This window comes from Eutrema salsugineum, unplaced genomic scaffold (genome assembly GCF_000478725.1).
Source record: "Eutrema salsugineum unplaced genomic scaffold, Eutsalg1_0 scaffold_14, whole genome shotgun sequence".
Classification (NCBI taxonomy): domain Eukaryota; kingdom Viridiplantae; phylum Streptophyta; class Magnoliopsida; order Brassicales; family Brassicaceae; genus Eutrema; species Eutrema salsugineum.
Window position 1 is genome coordinate 7,746,616 of NW_006256877.1, and position 14,734 is coordinate 7,761,349.

At 42.7% G+C, this 14,734-nt stretch overlaps 2 non-coding genes across 2 annotated transcripts; both read right to left on the bottom strand.

Moving 5' to 3' along the window:
• Nucleotides 1-8,288: 8,288 nt before the first annotated feature.
• LOC112088786 lies at nucleotides 8,289-8,395 on the bottom strand. The gene has a single exon (XR_002900722.1). It is a non-coding gene; the product is annotated as a small nucleolar RNA R71 (small nucleolar RNA).
• Nucleotides 8,396-14,346: 5,951 nt separating this feature from the next.
• Nucleotides 14,347-14,454, bottom strand: LOC112088725. The gene has a single exon (XR_002900669.1). It is a non-coding gene; the product is annotated as a small nucleolar RNA R71 (small nucleolar RNA).
• Nucleotides 14,455-14,734: the final 280 nt, after the last annotated feature.

Sequence of the window (14,734 nt, forward strand, 5' to 3'; positions counted from 1 at the left end):
CGTTTCGTAGATATAAACAATTCTGTTCGGTACTTAGTCATTCAACCAACCATCCCCACATGACTAAGTAACCGATAGAGAATCCTCTATTCCGGCCCGTCAATGCGTGCATATCCAGTTCCGGCTTATGCACCATTTTCATGACCGTTTTCTCGGGTATATCTTGATCCGATGAATCTTCTCACAGACTGCAATCCCTTCCCTTGATCTGCAAATATTTCCGATCCGGATCATGGGTCGGTCTTGGGCTGGCTGAGTCTTGGTGAGATCTGTTCCGTCTCTCAAGTCACTCGGCCGCCGCGCCAACCGGATGCAGTCAATAATCAATACGATTCTACGCGCACCATCGCCGGCCTAATCTCCATTCCAAAGCCGGCGACCCAATGATGATTTCAACTGAGTCATATAGACGGTTTGGCCTAGCCCATACTTTGGCCGAACGTCAAGTACGCTCGGTGAAACTCTTTATCCCTCCGGTCGCAACTCACCGTCTGATCGGCCTAGCCCATACTTGGGCCGATCGTCGGATTCGTCCAACCGAACCAATAATTTATCCGTACGCTTCCTACCATAAAATGTACCTTAGAGACTTGCGGTCGTTTGCTTTTGCCGCACCGTACTCTCTCTTCTTTCCTTCCTGTCACGACCCGCACCAGTTGCTCCGCACGGATTCTTTTCCGCACGGTCATTCCCTTTAGTTTCTCGGTTCTGTCTTAATTTGGGCAGAGTTTCTTTCCTCTTTTTCTGTGTGTCCAAAAATGTGGAGAAAGGGATCTATTTATAGATTTTCCCTGTTGTAACCACCTTGGGCGAACTGGTGCATGTTGTTGGCCGAACGGGTGCGTTGATTGGGTGCATAGGCTTTGCAACCCTTCGGCCATAACCGCCCATAACTGCCAATAACCGCCCCGCTCAGCTAACCCAACTCCCACTCAACTGAACCCAGCTACCGATTACTTAGTCTAGCTGAACTGAGCTTCCCGGCAGTTGATCCAGCTAGCTTAGCTCAGCTGACCAGCTTGTTTTAGCTTCAAACAGCTTATTGAGCTTCTTCCGTCTATCTTTATTCTGTTCCAACTCGCTTCTTTCCCGTAAAACTAATCGGCCCATTGTAAGTTTGCGGGACGCGGACGTTACACACACTCTCTCTTCCTCACCATAAACATGAGTTTGCAACTCTTTCTCTCATTTCTCTCCATTGTTTTCATCATAACTCTTTCATTTCTCCACCAAATTTGTTGATTCAAAGTGCTCTGAGCTCGTTTTTGAGTTGTTAACATCATCGTGATTGCATTTCGAACTCGTTGCATCTTAATCCCAAGGTGTTTCACTCTGTTAAAATTCATCTTTTTCCATGTTCTTCAATGGTGATTTTTGAACTTCAAGGTGTGGAATCGATTTTGATAGGTTGTTTTAGACCTTGGGATTATTTTTATAAATGCTAGGGTGCTAGATAGTCTTGGAAAACAGAGCACTTTGTTGGTGATTCCTTGTTCTTGAGTTTTGAAAATTGTTGCAAGTAATTCATGAAAAAACAAAATCGATTTTTTTTTTTAAAAAAAAGAAATGAATTGGGTTCTTCCTGAGTCCTTGCTTTGCACTCTTGTTTTTACATCACTATGAACTTATTGGATTGATTCTTGGCTCGAGAAACCTGTTCATGTGGTTTTAAAATCGATTCTTGCAACAAATTTTTTCAGAATTTTGGAGAATTTTGTGAAGCTTATTCTTGTACTAACATTGTTTTTGAGAATATCTTGGCAGATGACTGAAAGAACCAACTCTCTGGCCAATAAGAAGGGTACTGCATCAAAAGGGCAAGGGTTTGGTTTCGGGGTCTTCACAGCCAAGAGAAAAAGGTCAAGGAGCAAAGAATACCACAAAGCAAAGAAAATGTGATCCAGCGCCAAAAAGGACAAGGCATGAAGGGAATGCTTTGGTGGTTGCTTCTGGTTCCAAGAAGAAAGGGAAACAGTTGGCTGTGGTATCTGAGAGTGAACAGACTGAACGTGACTCAAGTAGCTCAGCTGGTGGTTCACAAGGCACCATTGAAGAGGGATCAAAGAGGATCAAGAAAACTGAACCAGAAACACTTGATTATCTGGCTAAGTTTCAACAGATAGAGATCCAGCAAGGGAGGTTCCCTGATATGGACTCTCTGAAGAAGATTGGCATCTATGAAGATGTCCAAAACTTTGCTTGGGAACATGGGTATTGAGTCACTTTTGAAGATGAGAGAGATCGCTTATGAAGAGGAGTCTCAAGAGTTCTTGGCTTCTTTTGAAGCTTTCATATACTACCCAAGGGATTCAAGAATTCTTCAAGGAGATGGGCTTGGACATGTAGAGTTTACTGTGAAAGGAAAGGACTATTCAGTGTCATTCAGAGAATTGAATGAGATTTTTGGGTTTTCAACACCTAGAAATGTTCCTCTCTCCAACCAGGTCAATCTCAGAAAAGAAGATGTTCAACTTCTATGGAGATCAATGGCTTCTGGGAAGTACACAGCTGGAACAGCTAAGTCCTCTTGGATAAGGAATCCAGTTCTGAGATATGTACACAAGATTCTCTCTCACAGCTTCTACTTCAAGATTGATGTTGGAAGAGTTCACAAAGGAGATCTGATGCTCCTTGGTGTGGGGCTGAAACAGCTGATGCCAACTCATGAAGATGGAGAGCCCTATGAAGGGTATGCTTACACACCTTGCCTTGCCTTTCAATTAGCAAGGTCTTTGATATTCTACAAGAAGTGCATTTGGGGTTCTACAAAGCAAGATGCAAAGCTGACCCATGGATAGGTGGTAACAAAGATCTTGAAGGCCAAGGGGTACAGATTCAAGGAGAACATGGCAAGGTTTGATCTGATTAATGAAGCAAATTTGTGTAAGATTGGCTTCCTTCAAGGAAGAGTGGGTGCCAAGATAATTTACAACTTCAAGACTCTCATTAATGAGCCAGCCCAAACTCTCCTGCCCAATCCCTCCATCACCACAGTCCAAGTTAAGAGGAACATTCACTTCTTCTTGCTGAAGGAAGAGCTGTACAATGTCCAAACTGATCCACCAATCCTTACATACAAGCAAGCTTGCAGAGAAGAAGCCTCCAAGGAAAAGAAAGCAACCGCTGAAGATGCTACCACAAGTGCTGCTGGTGCTCAAGATGCTGATCTGCCTCCACCTCAAAAACGTTTTGGTGGAAACAGATACCACTTTGATGATTACAACTGGGAGGAACCAGGCACTTCAGGGTTCAGAGCTCAACAAAAGATTGGTATTCTCCAAAAATGGTGCAAGTACCAAGACAAAAGCATCCACAAGATGGCCAAGTGCATCAAGGAGATGAAGAAGAGGATCAAGAAGCTTGAAAACCCTTGCAAAGGTGGGTCTCCAGCACCAGTTTCACCAAGGAACTGAGAGGAAGTTGGAGAGAGTTCCATGAACTGCACAGCCCTGGTCACATATGGCACAACTTGGGTGGATCTTGACGACGGTTCTGATGAGGCAAGCCATCATTCTTGGGAGACACCATCCGGCCACACTTCAAACCCCTCTTACTCACTGGGGTCTGACTTCCACAGCTCTTAGGTAACACTCCAAACCTTGTAAATATGCATGTAGATTCTCTTTTTCTTTTTGCATTTTACTTGTTTGTTTTGTTTTCACTCCTTTGTTATGCTTTTATAACACAAGGGACTGTGTTATTTAAGTGTGGGGGAGGAGTTTCATCTTTTACTAATCATGTTTTCTCTGTTCTTATTTTACACTTTGAGTCTTGAGTCACATTCTTGCATGCATTCATGTAGTCTCATCTAAGTGCATATAAAAACCCAAAAAAATGGAAAAATCAGAAACATTTTCACAAAAAAATGTTCATGTAGTTGCATTCTCATTTTTAGGATTGAGTCTAGTTGCATATTCATGTAGGCTGCATCGATGCAAGGGAGTAATGATAGGTTTTTCCTTGAGAGAATATCACTTTAAGAATTCGGTTCACTGCCCTAGTTCCTAGTTCTTTGCTGCATGTAAACAAGAAAGAAAAAAAGACTGATCCATGCTTTGAACTTGTTGAGTGAATCAAGCTTTGATTAGTTCCAGCCTTATCTTAGTGAGAACCATAATTTGACAATCTAATTATTATTGTTTGTGCATGTCATTGTGAACTCATGGGTACCCTTAAAATATTAGAGCTCTCTTATCCTTTTTACCACTCTTTGCTAGATCAAATAGCTGTTCTCTCACAGTTCCCTGCCTTGAACCAAACCTTCCATGAAGCCTGAAACACTATAGTGAGAGATGTGAGGCCTTTTTCTGAATAAACTTGACAGAAAGTGTTGGGTTTTGGGTGACAAGAGTAGAGTCTCATGTAGATCTAGCTCTGCATCATGAGTCTAGAGTAATCTAGGAAGAGATCTTGAGAAACACTGAGTGGAAAAGAGAAAGTTTGAGATGAGAACCAGGGGATGGAATAGAAAAGAAAGCGGTTTGGGGTCTACTGTGTAAAGAAAGAAAAGCTCTTGTGTTTTGAAAAGAAAAGCCTAGCCTCTAAGTAAAAAGAAAATAAAAGAAGCCAAAAGGCTCAAGTGTTTGAAAAGAAAAGAAAAGAGGCTAGACAGTGTTATGTGAGAAAGAGCTAAGTGGAAGGTTCAGACCCCAAAGCCTCAGTTTAAAGATGAAGAGATGAATCCCCTGGTGAGAAAACGATTGAGAGTGAAGTGAGGAGAGGGTTGATGAGGCAATGAATGCCTAGAGAGAGGATGTGATCTTCATGGGAGTAGAGTTAAGGAGGGAGATCAATCTAGGGCATTGGGTATATGGGATTCTGCTCTTGTATGCACCAGTTGCCTTTTACCCTTAGCATTCTGTTAAAGTTTATTCCTTCTTGAGTGATCCCTTGAGCTGCATGGAAACCATAAGCATTAAATGAGATCATCTTTGTCTCATAACCCTGTCCCAAGACAAGTGGGTTCACATGATTTGCATAAGCATGATTCACATGAGCTTTAATGAATGTCAAAAGGCTGGAACTATGGCTGTTTGTTGATATGTTCATAATTTGCATCATTTAGGTTGCATATTTCATTCCAAATCATGTTTTATTTCATGCATTTTAGGTCCTTAGGGTTTGTTTTAGAACTTAGGAGTTGCATTAGGTCCCAATGAGTCTTTGCATGTTTTGAGTGTTTATCAGGTGTATTTGGAGCTATTTGGAGTTGGAGAGATGGATCCAGGAAGAGAAATGGCAACCCGGGCTTGAAAGATGGTGAAAATGGGTTTTGGAGGTTCTCGGCCATTTTCACGTACCGCAGGAAGGTTTTCTCGGCCATTCCCACGTACCGCGGGTGGATTTTATCGGCCAAAACGCGTACTGGCTAATGAATTTCTCGGCAAAATCTCTGGGTGCGGACACGTTTCCGAAATCGCCTGTCCGGGGAACCTTCCGGTCCGATTCAGCTGTCGGGTGCTTCATCAAAGTTAGAGAGGATTGGATCACGGTCCGAGAGCAAGTGGAATCATGGAATTCGGACGCGTGAGCAGAAAGTTAAGCTCGTCGGAAGAAACTCCTGTCTCGCTGCCGTTTTGGACCAAGCTAATGAGCTCCGAATATTCAGTTTACTGGGCCTTCATCAGAATCCGAGATAATTGAGTCCTCTTTCCAGAACGTCCGAGAACATTCAATTCGGAGCTATGAGCAAGAAGATAACGTTTCCGGAATGGGCACATGTCTAGACGCCTTTCTCTGATCGTGTAAATGCACTGCGAATATGAGCCCTCCAGGAAACCTTCCACTTCCCAAGCACCGAAGCTTCCTTCACCAAAGTTGAAGATATTTGAGTCTTCTGTCCTCTGAAACCGGAAGCACACAATTCGGACAAATATCTTAGAAGTTATGCTTCCCTGAACGCGAAGTGGTTCGAGGAGCCCTGAATGCTTAAGATTGATAAAATCATGCTAAGGGAAAGATGGCACGGTGGAATGCCACGGTCTACATCTGACCGTGGCAACTTTATGCAGTTTTTCGGAGTTTGACACGATCTTTATGCCACGGTCTACACTTGACCGTGGCAAGATGACATTTGGGATGCAATCTCTCGGCGTTTGGCACGGTCTCAATGCCACGGTCTAAGACTTGGCCGTGGCAACTTTGTACACTTCTTCGACAATTGGCACGGTCTCAATGCCACGGTATAGGACTTGGCCGTGGCAACTTTGTACACTTCTTCGGCGTTTGACACGGTCTCCATGCCACGGCCTAGGACTTGGCCGTGGCAACCTTGCGCATACTTTCGGCGTTTGACACGACCACTTGCCACGACTTGACCCAGACTTGCTAGACCGTGGCACCATGATTCATCCAAGAACACGCGATACAGGACTTTGACACGGTCACTTGCCACGGGCTGACCAGAACTTGCTAGACCGTGGCAAACTCATCCTTTACCCACCAAGGCCGGGTCAGTACCCGGTTTGTTATGGGTTGACCCGGTTTGTCTAAGACATCTATAAATACATTTTAGACCTAATTTGGAGGGGACTTTTATCCCATTTTCAGTCTCCTTTTCCTTTTTGGTGAAAAACCACTTGTTAATACCTTGCTTTTGAGTTTAATATCGATTTGAAGAGTGTTTTCCCCTTGATCTATCATTTCCATCTCTATTTATCATCATTAATCATGCCAATCTTCTGAACTTGCAAAGGTTTAAGAGAGATTAGTATGATTAGTGAGTAGTCACCTTAATGAGGTCCTAGATGTGTAGGTTAGGGTGCTAAAGTGTTAGATTATGAGTGCTTAGGGCTAGATTCATTGATTCATATCTCTAAACAGCTGTTCTCTATGCTATATCCTTGCATATCACTTGAGATCTAGATTCTGGGAATTTCATGCACCAAAAGAGTTTGATGAAATTCCTGAAAGAGCTGTATTAGAGGTTTAAGCATTTGCTGCATGATGATGTATTGTTATTTGCTTGAATGATCATTAGAACTGTTTATTAATGCATATTGATTCATATTTCACAAATGATGATTTTGTTTGAAAATGGATTAGTCTAGGGGTTAATACCTTCATGAGAGGATTAACCTAGATTAGAGTTCTTAATCATTTGAATCATGTCTCATCATTGTCATTAGTATTCCTAGTTTAGCACCAAAGCACCCTAACCAACTATCATGTCTAGAATCTCATGCCTCCATCATATCATAATCATATCACTTGTCATTGTTTAGTTCTTTTTTAGTCATTAATCCTGTTTTTAAGTTTGTAGTTGTCATTAGTTAATCAAAACCACTCTTGTTTGCTTGAATTAAGGACCAGATCATATAGCTTAGTGTCTAACACCACATATGGATTGATAAACCCCTTGTACTACAAGACAGGGGATTGATAACCTCTACAAAGAGCCTTGAGAACTCTTAGTTATCAATTGACGCCGTTGCCAAATTGTGGTTGTTTAACATTAAGCTCTGGTCTGTTCTTGAGATCAAGTGCTTATTTTCTTGTTTTTACTGATTCCTTTCAAGTTCTGTTTGTGATTCAGGTGTATGAACACCAGGTCTAGATCAAGAAGCTGTGGTCCCTTTCCCTCTCAACGACAACATTAATCTTTTGGTACCATGGAGGAGAAGGGACAGACGTGGAAGACAGATTGATCAGGCTGATATGGCAGAACAAAGAGAGCATGTGGTGGATATAGAACAACCGGTTCAGGAGCAACAGGCTCAGGGTAATGGAGCTGGTAATGGAGTTGGTCAAGGGTTAAATCAGGGTAATGTTCATCAGGAACAGGTGCATCACCAACAAGCATATGTCCACCAGGGACAAGCTCAAGCTCATCAACAGAGGCATCAGGCCAATGTACAGCAAAGACAACAGGTGCACCACCAACCCCAGCCCTTTCAACACCAGCAAAGAAGATATGAGCAACCACAAGTCTATGTTGGAGAGAATGACAGGGCCAATGCTCATCAGTATGGAGCTGGAATTCAGGCACCACCTGTGCAAAACAACAACTTTGAAGTGAAGGCATCCTTGTTGAATATGGTCCAGAACTCAAAGTTCCATGGATTAGCAATGGAAGATCTCTTGGAACACTTGGATCAATTTGATAAAGTGTGTGACCTGACCAAGATTAATGGAGTTCAGAAGAAAGCTTCAAGCTAAGATTATTCCCATTCAGTCTTGGTGACAAAGCCCACCAATGGGAAAAGAATCTTCCAAGAGGCTCCATTCAAACCTGGGAGCAATGCAAGCAAGCTTTCCTATCTAAGCTCTTCTCCACCTCAAGAACTGCAAAACTGAGAAACCAAATCTCTAGCTTCACTCAGCACAGCAATGAGAGTTTTGGTGAAGCATATGAGAGATTCAGGAGCTACACAAACCAATGCCCACACCATGGATTTAGTGAAGCTTCCCTTCTCAGCACACTATATAGAGGAGCTCTTCCCAAGATTAGAAACCAGCTGGATACTGCTTCCAATGGGAACTTTCTGGGAAAGGAGATACATGCTGCTTTAGAGCTAGTGGAGAACTGAGCAATGAGCAATGATACTTATGGTGAAGACTATGACAGATCATAAAGATCTGAAGGTTCAAGCTCAGAATAGAGGCTCGCTAGGGAAGTTAAGGAGTTGAGAAGTGAATTGGACAAGCTGAAATTCACCACTCAGAAGCCAATGTATTTTGTTGGAGAGTATGAGGAACCTTCTCAAATCTTTGAGAACATAAGTGAAGAAGGTTTTACCCAGGAGGAGCTTAACTACATTGGGAATCAGAGGTTCCAGAGATATCAGTATGGTAATGCCAATCCAAACCTTTCCTACAGGAACACCAATGTAGCTAACCCACAAGACCAGGTCTATCCCAATTCTCAAGCTCCACAGAACTTTGTTCCAAAGAACAACTTTCAAGGGTCTTTTCAACCCAAGAATCAGTTTACTCAGAATCAAGGTTTTGGTCAGCAACAGCAACTATTTCAAGGTCCTAGTTTCAGTTCACAGCAGCAAAAGGCACCACCAGGGTTTGGTCCTCCACAGTTCCAACATCAGGCGCCGGTCCAACAACAGTTTCAGCCACCAACGGTTCAACAGCAGCCACAGATGGGTTCAGATATGGTTGGTATTCTGCAACAACTACTTCAGGGTCAACAGATCTTTGCAAGCCAGAATGCAGCCATGCAGCAGGACATCAAGGAACTGAAGCAAAACCAGGCATCAAGCTCAAGGAACCAAGGTCACCTACCTGGAAAACCAGAACCCAACCCCAAGGAATATGCTAAGGCCATCACACTGAGGAGTGAAAAGGAGTTACCTAGTATTGAGAACAACATTGTGATCATTGAGGACAATGATCAAACTGAGGGGGAGGCAGCCTTAAAAGATGATCAAGTTGCTGAGAAACCAAGGACAGAAAATGGTAAAGAGGTAGCAAAGGAACCTGAACCAGAGAAGACATATGTGCCACCACCTCCATACCAACCCAAGCTCCCATTTCCAGGGAGATTCAAGAAGCAACTTGTGGATAAGGCAAGAGCTGTATTTAAGAAGGCACTCAATGAGACACCACTCACTATGCCTCTCATTGATGCATTCCTAATGATGCCAAAGATGGGGAAGTTCTTGAAGGATGCCATCTGAATAAGACTAAAGAACTTCAAGGCTTGGTGGTACTAAGTCATGAATGCAGTGCTATCATTCAGAAGAAGTCCATTCCAAGGAAGTTGACTGATCCAGGGAGTTTCACACTCCCTTGTGCCATTGGACATCTTCTATTTTCTGGATGTCTTTGTGATCTAGGAGCATCAGTCAGCTTGATGCCATTCTCCATAGCAAAGAAGCTGGGCTTTAGAGTCTTCAAACCTGCAAGGATCTCTCTTATCCTTGCAGATAGATCAGTTAGATTGCCTGTTGGTATGTTGGAAGATCTACCAGTTAAGATAGGTGGTTTTGAGGTTCCAACAGATTTTGTTGTGCTGGAAATGGATGAGGAACCAGTAGATCCTCTTATCTTGGGCAGGCCATTCTTAGCCACTGCAGGAGCCATAATTGATGTCAGAGGTGGGATAATAGAGCTTCAACTTGGGTCTGAAAAGCTCAAGTTTGATGTGAATGAGATGATGAAGAAACCCACCATTGAAGATCAATGTTTCTATGTAGAGACAATGGATCAGTTGGCTGATGAGTTGCTTGAGGAGCTGAACACTGAGGATCCTCTTCAAGCTGCTCTAACTCAAGAACAAGGAGACAATGGGCTCTTAGCAGAAGCAAGTGAAGGGTACAAGTTGTATTTGGACAATGCTAGAGAGCTGGGTCCTGAGACAAGGTTTTTGGAACTGGAACAAAGTGGCTCTGAGGTTTTTGCTATCAAAGGATCAGACACCAGCCAAAGCAGCTTGGACATGGATTGGAATGAGGCTGATGCACCCCTTGTTGAACTCAAGCCTCTACCAACAGGGCTCAAGTATGCTTTCTTAGGCTTAAACTCCACATATCCAGTAATCATCAATGATAGTTTATTAGAGGATCAAGAGAGTGCATTGCTTAGTGAGATAAGAAAGTTCAGGAGAGCCATAGGATATTCTTTGGCTGATATTAGAGGGATCTCTCCTGACATTTGCACCCACAGGATTCACCTAGAGGACCAATCTATGTCCTCTATTGAGCATCAACGACGTCTTAACCCCAACCTTAAGGAAGTGGTTAAGAAGGAGATACTAAAACTTCTTAAGGTAGGGATAATTTACCCAATCTCTGACTCAAGATGGGTGTCTCCTGTTCATGTTGTGCCCAAGAAGGGTGGGATCACACAGAATGTGTATAGACTATAGAAAGCTCAATGCAGCCTCTAGGAAGGATCATTTTCATTTGCCTTTCATTGATTAGATGTTAGAGAGGCTTGCAAACCACCCCTTCTTTTGTTTTCTCGATGGGTAGTCGGGGTTCTTCCAAATTCCCATAGATCCCCGAGATCAAGAGAAAACAACATTCACATGCCCTTATGGCACATTTGCATACAGACGAATGCCTTTTGGTCTCTGTAATGCCCCTGCCACATTTCAACGTTGCATGATGCATATCTTCTCTGACATCATTGAAGAGAAGGTGGAGGTGTTCATGGATGATTTTAGTGTCTATGGCTCCTCCTTCTCGGATTGTCTCTCTAATTTGTCACAGGTCTTGGAGAGATGTGAGCAGCATAACTTGGTGTTGAACTTGGAGAAATGCCACTTCATGGTGCAGGAAGGAATATTTCTTGGGCACAAGATATCTCAGAAGGGCATAGAGGTTGACAGAGCAAAAGTGGAAGTGATGGTGAATCTGCAAACTCCCACTTCAGTCAAAGGGATAAGGAGTTTCCTTGGGCATGCAGGGTTTTACAGAAGATTTATCAAAGACTTCTCAAGAATTGCCAGGCCCTTGACAAGGCTGTTGTGTAAAGAAGTTGATTTCATCTTTGATGCTGAATGTGAAGAGGCCTTCAAGATGATCAAGGATGCATTAGTCAGTGCACCAATAGTCCAGGCACCAGACTGGTCCCTTCCTTTTGAGGTTATGACTGATGCATCTGACTTTGCAGTTGGAGCAATTCTGGGCAAAGGAAGGACAAGAAGCTACATATCATCTACTATGCCAGTAGAACATTTAACTCTGCACAAGAGAAGTATGCTACTACTGAGAAGGAAATGCTGGCAATAGTCTTTGCCTTTGATAAATTCAGAAGCTACCTGGTGGGATCAAAAGTCATTGTATATACTGATCATGCAGCCCTCAGGTATCTGATGACCAAGAAAGATGCCAAGCCAAGACTGTTAAGATGGGTTCTTCTACTCCAAGAGTTTGATATGGAAGTGAAGGACAAAAAGGGGATAGAGAATGGAGCTGCAGACCATCTCTCTAGGCTGAGGATTGATTCTGAAGTCTCTCTCAATGACAATCTCCCTGAGGAATCACTGATGGTGCTCCACTCCTACTTGGAGATTGAAGAAGTAGAGAGCATTCAAGAGAGGAGGATGCCTTGGTTTGCTGACATAGTGAACTATCTTGCCTGTGGGGTGGAACCACCTGAATTAGATGCTTACCACAGGAAGAAGTTCTTCAGAGATGTCCAGAGATACCATTGGGATGAGCCTTACCTCTATGTCCTAAACAAAGATCAGCTGTATAGAAGGTGTATAGCTGAGGAGGAGATGCAACCTGTGTTGCAAGAGTGTCATGGTTCAGCTTTTGGGGGTCACATGGGAGCATTCAAGACTGTGGCAAAGGTTCTTCAGAGTGGGTTTTGGTGGCCCACAATGTTCAAAGATGCTCAGTTAGTTGTTTCAGCTTGTGATGCCTGTCAGAGGCATGGAAACATTTCAAAGAGGAGTGAGATGCCTCAAAACCCAATTCTAGAAGTTTCGATCTTTGATTGCTGGGGAATTGACTTCATGGGGCCCTTCATTTCATCCTATGGGAATCAGTATATACTTGTTGCTGTGGACTATGTGTCCAAATGGGTTGAGGCCATTGCTTCCCCTACCAATGATTCCAAGGTTGTAGTGAAGCTGTTCAAGAGCATTATCTTCCCAAGATTGGGAATACCCAGGCTTGTTATCTCTGATGGAGGATCTCATTTTGTGAACAAGACTTTGGAGGGATTGCTGAGAAAGCATGGAGTGAAACACAAGGTAGCTACTCCTTATCATCCTCAAACTAGTGGCCAGGTTGAAGTATCTAATAGACAGATCAAGGCCATTCTTGAGAGGACTGTTAGCTCAAGCAGAAAAGATTGGAGCAAAAGGCTAGATGATGCATTGTGGGCTTATAGGACTGCCTTTAAAACTCCTATTGGGACATCACCTTTCAATCTGCTATATGGGAAGAGCTGCCACCTTCCTGTTGAGTTGGAGTCAAGGCTTTGTGGGCTGTGAAGTTGCTGAACTTTGATATCAAGACAGCTCAAGAGAAAAGGGTCATTCAACTCCATGAACTTGAAGAGATAAGGCTTGGGGCTTTTGAGAGCTCAAAGATTTATAAAGAAATGACCAAGGCTCTGCATGACCAAAAGACTCTGAAAAGGGAGTTCAAGGAAGGAGATCTAGTGTTGCTGTTCAACTCTAGGCTTAAGTTGTTTCCAGGAAAACTTAAGTCTAGATGGTCTGGTCCCTTTAAAGTTCTTGAAGTCTGGCCATATGGAGCTGTTGTCTTAGAAGGAAAGAATGGTCAAGAGTTTGTGGTAAACGGCCAAAGGATCAAGCACTATCTGGTTTCAGAAAGGAAGGAGGAAGCTACATCAGTTCCCCTTCTTGATTCACCACCAGCCTGTTAAACAGGTTTCCAAAGTCAAACTTAGAGACTTTAAACAAAGTGCTCTTGGGAGACACCCCAAGCTTATCTTTTGTTTTCAATCGCCTAGTTTAATCCCATTTAGTTGCTTTCATTCGCTTTTGTTTAATCGATTTTTACTTGCTTTTATTTGCTTTCACTTTCAATTGCTTTTACTTGTTTAGCTTCCTAGTTTAGATTTAGTGACAACAAAAACCCAAAACCAAAACCAAAACCTTTTAGTTCTAATCTGATTTAAGCGTTGCGTTGAATTCGTACTGAAACAACTAAGTCTCTGTGGATCGATACCCTAAGTACTACAGCGCACATCTGTGCACTTGCAGACATTTAGGGGTTATAAATTTAAAACCTGAAGCTTAGTAAAACGAAAAACAACAAACCCCGTTTACAAACCCGCATCAAGTTTTTGGCGCCGTTGCCGGGGACTTAAATTTGTTTCGTTGCGAATCCCAGCTTAAATCCATTAGAACACTTTTTTATTTTTACTTTTTCTTTTGAATTTTTCAGGTTTTTCTGAGATGAGAGACCCGGAACATGTTCCCGGAACTCTTGGTGATCCACCAAATCGTGTGGATGGTGATCCAAGCGACGATAACCTGACTGATGACGAGCTTGAAGAACCAATCCATGATGACAATGAACTGATCGGATCGGGCAAACACAAAGATGATGATGAACTGATTGGAAGTTTCGATTCACTCGAAAAGTTCATGGGAGATCGAAGAGCTATTCAACCAGCCTTACCTGAGGATGGCAAAACCGAAATTAAGGTACCACATATCCATTTAGTTCAACAAAATCAATTCTCTGGTTATTCACTCGAAAACCCGATAGACCATATCGAGACTTTCGAAGAATTATGTGCAACCATTACAGCAAATGGGGATTACCACAAGTGTAGTCTTTTCCCATTCTCTCTTAGAGATAATCCCAGCAAATGGCTAAAATCCTTGCCACCTGCTTCACTAAAAACGTGGGGAGCGTGTAAAACTGCTTTCCTAAATCGTTTTTACACTAGAAATCTTGGAAATCTCTTAAGAAAGAAGATAAGAACTTTTAAACAAAAAGAAGATGAAGATCTTTTAGATACTTGGGAAAGATTTAGGGAATACCAAAGAGATTGTCCACACCATGGATATGCCGAGGAATACCTGCTAAATATCTTCTATCGCGGTATAACTCTAGAGTTACGACACTCTTTTGATATAGCAAGTAATGGAGATTTCACAACTAGATCTGTAGAAGATGCTCACGTTTTCATTAAAAACTTAGGAAACAGCATCCGAAATCAAGTAACCTTTGCTAATTCTGCCCTTCCAGAGAAGAAAGAAGAGATCTCGGAAGTTATAAAGTGTCTCCGTCACATAATGAGTCATCTTGGATTGCAACAACCAAATAGGGTACACAATACGTGTAAC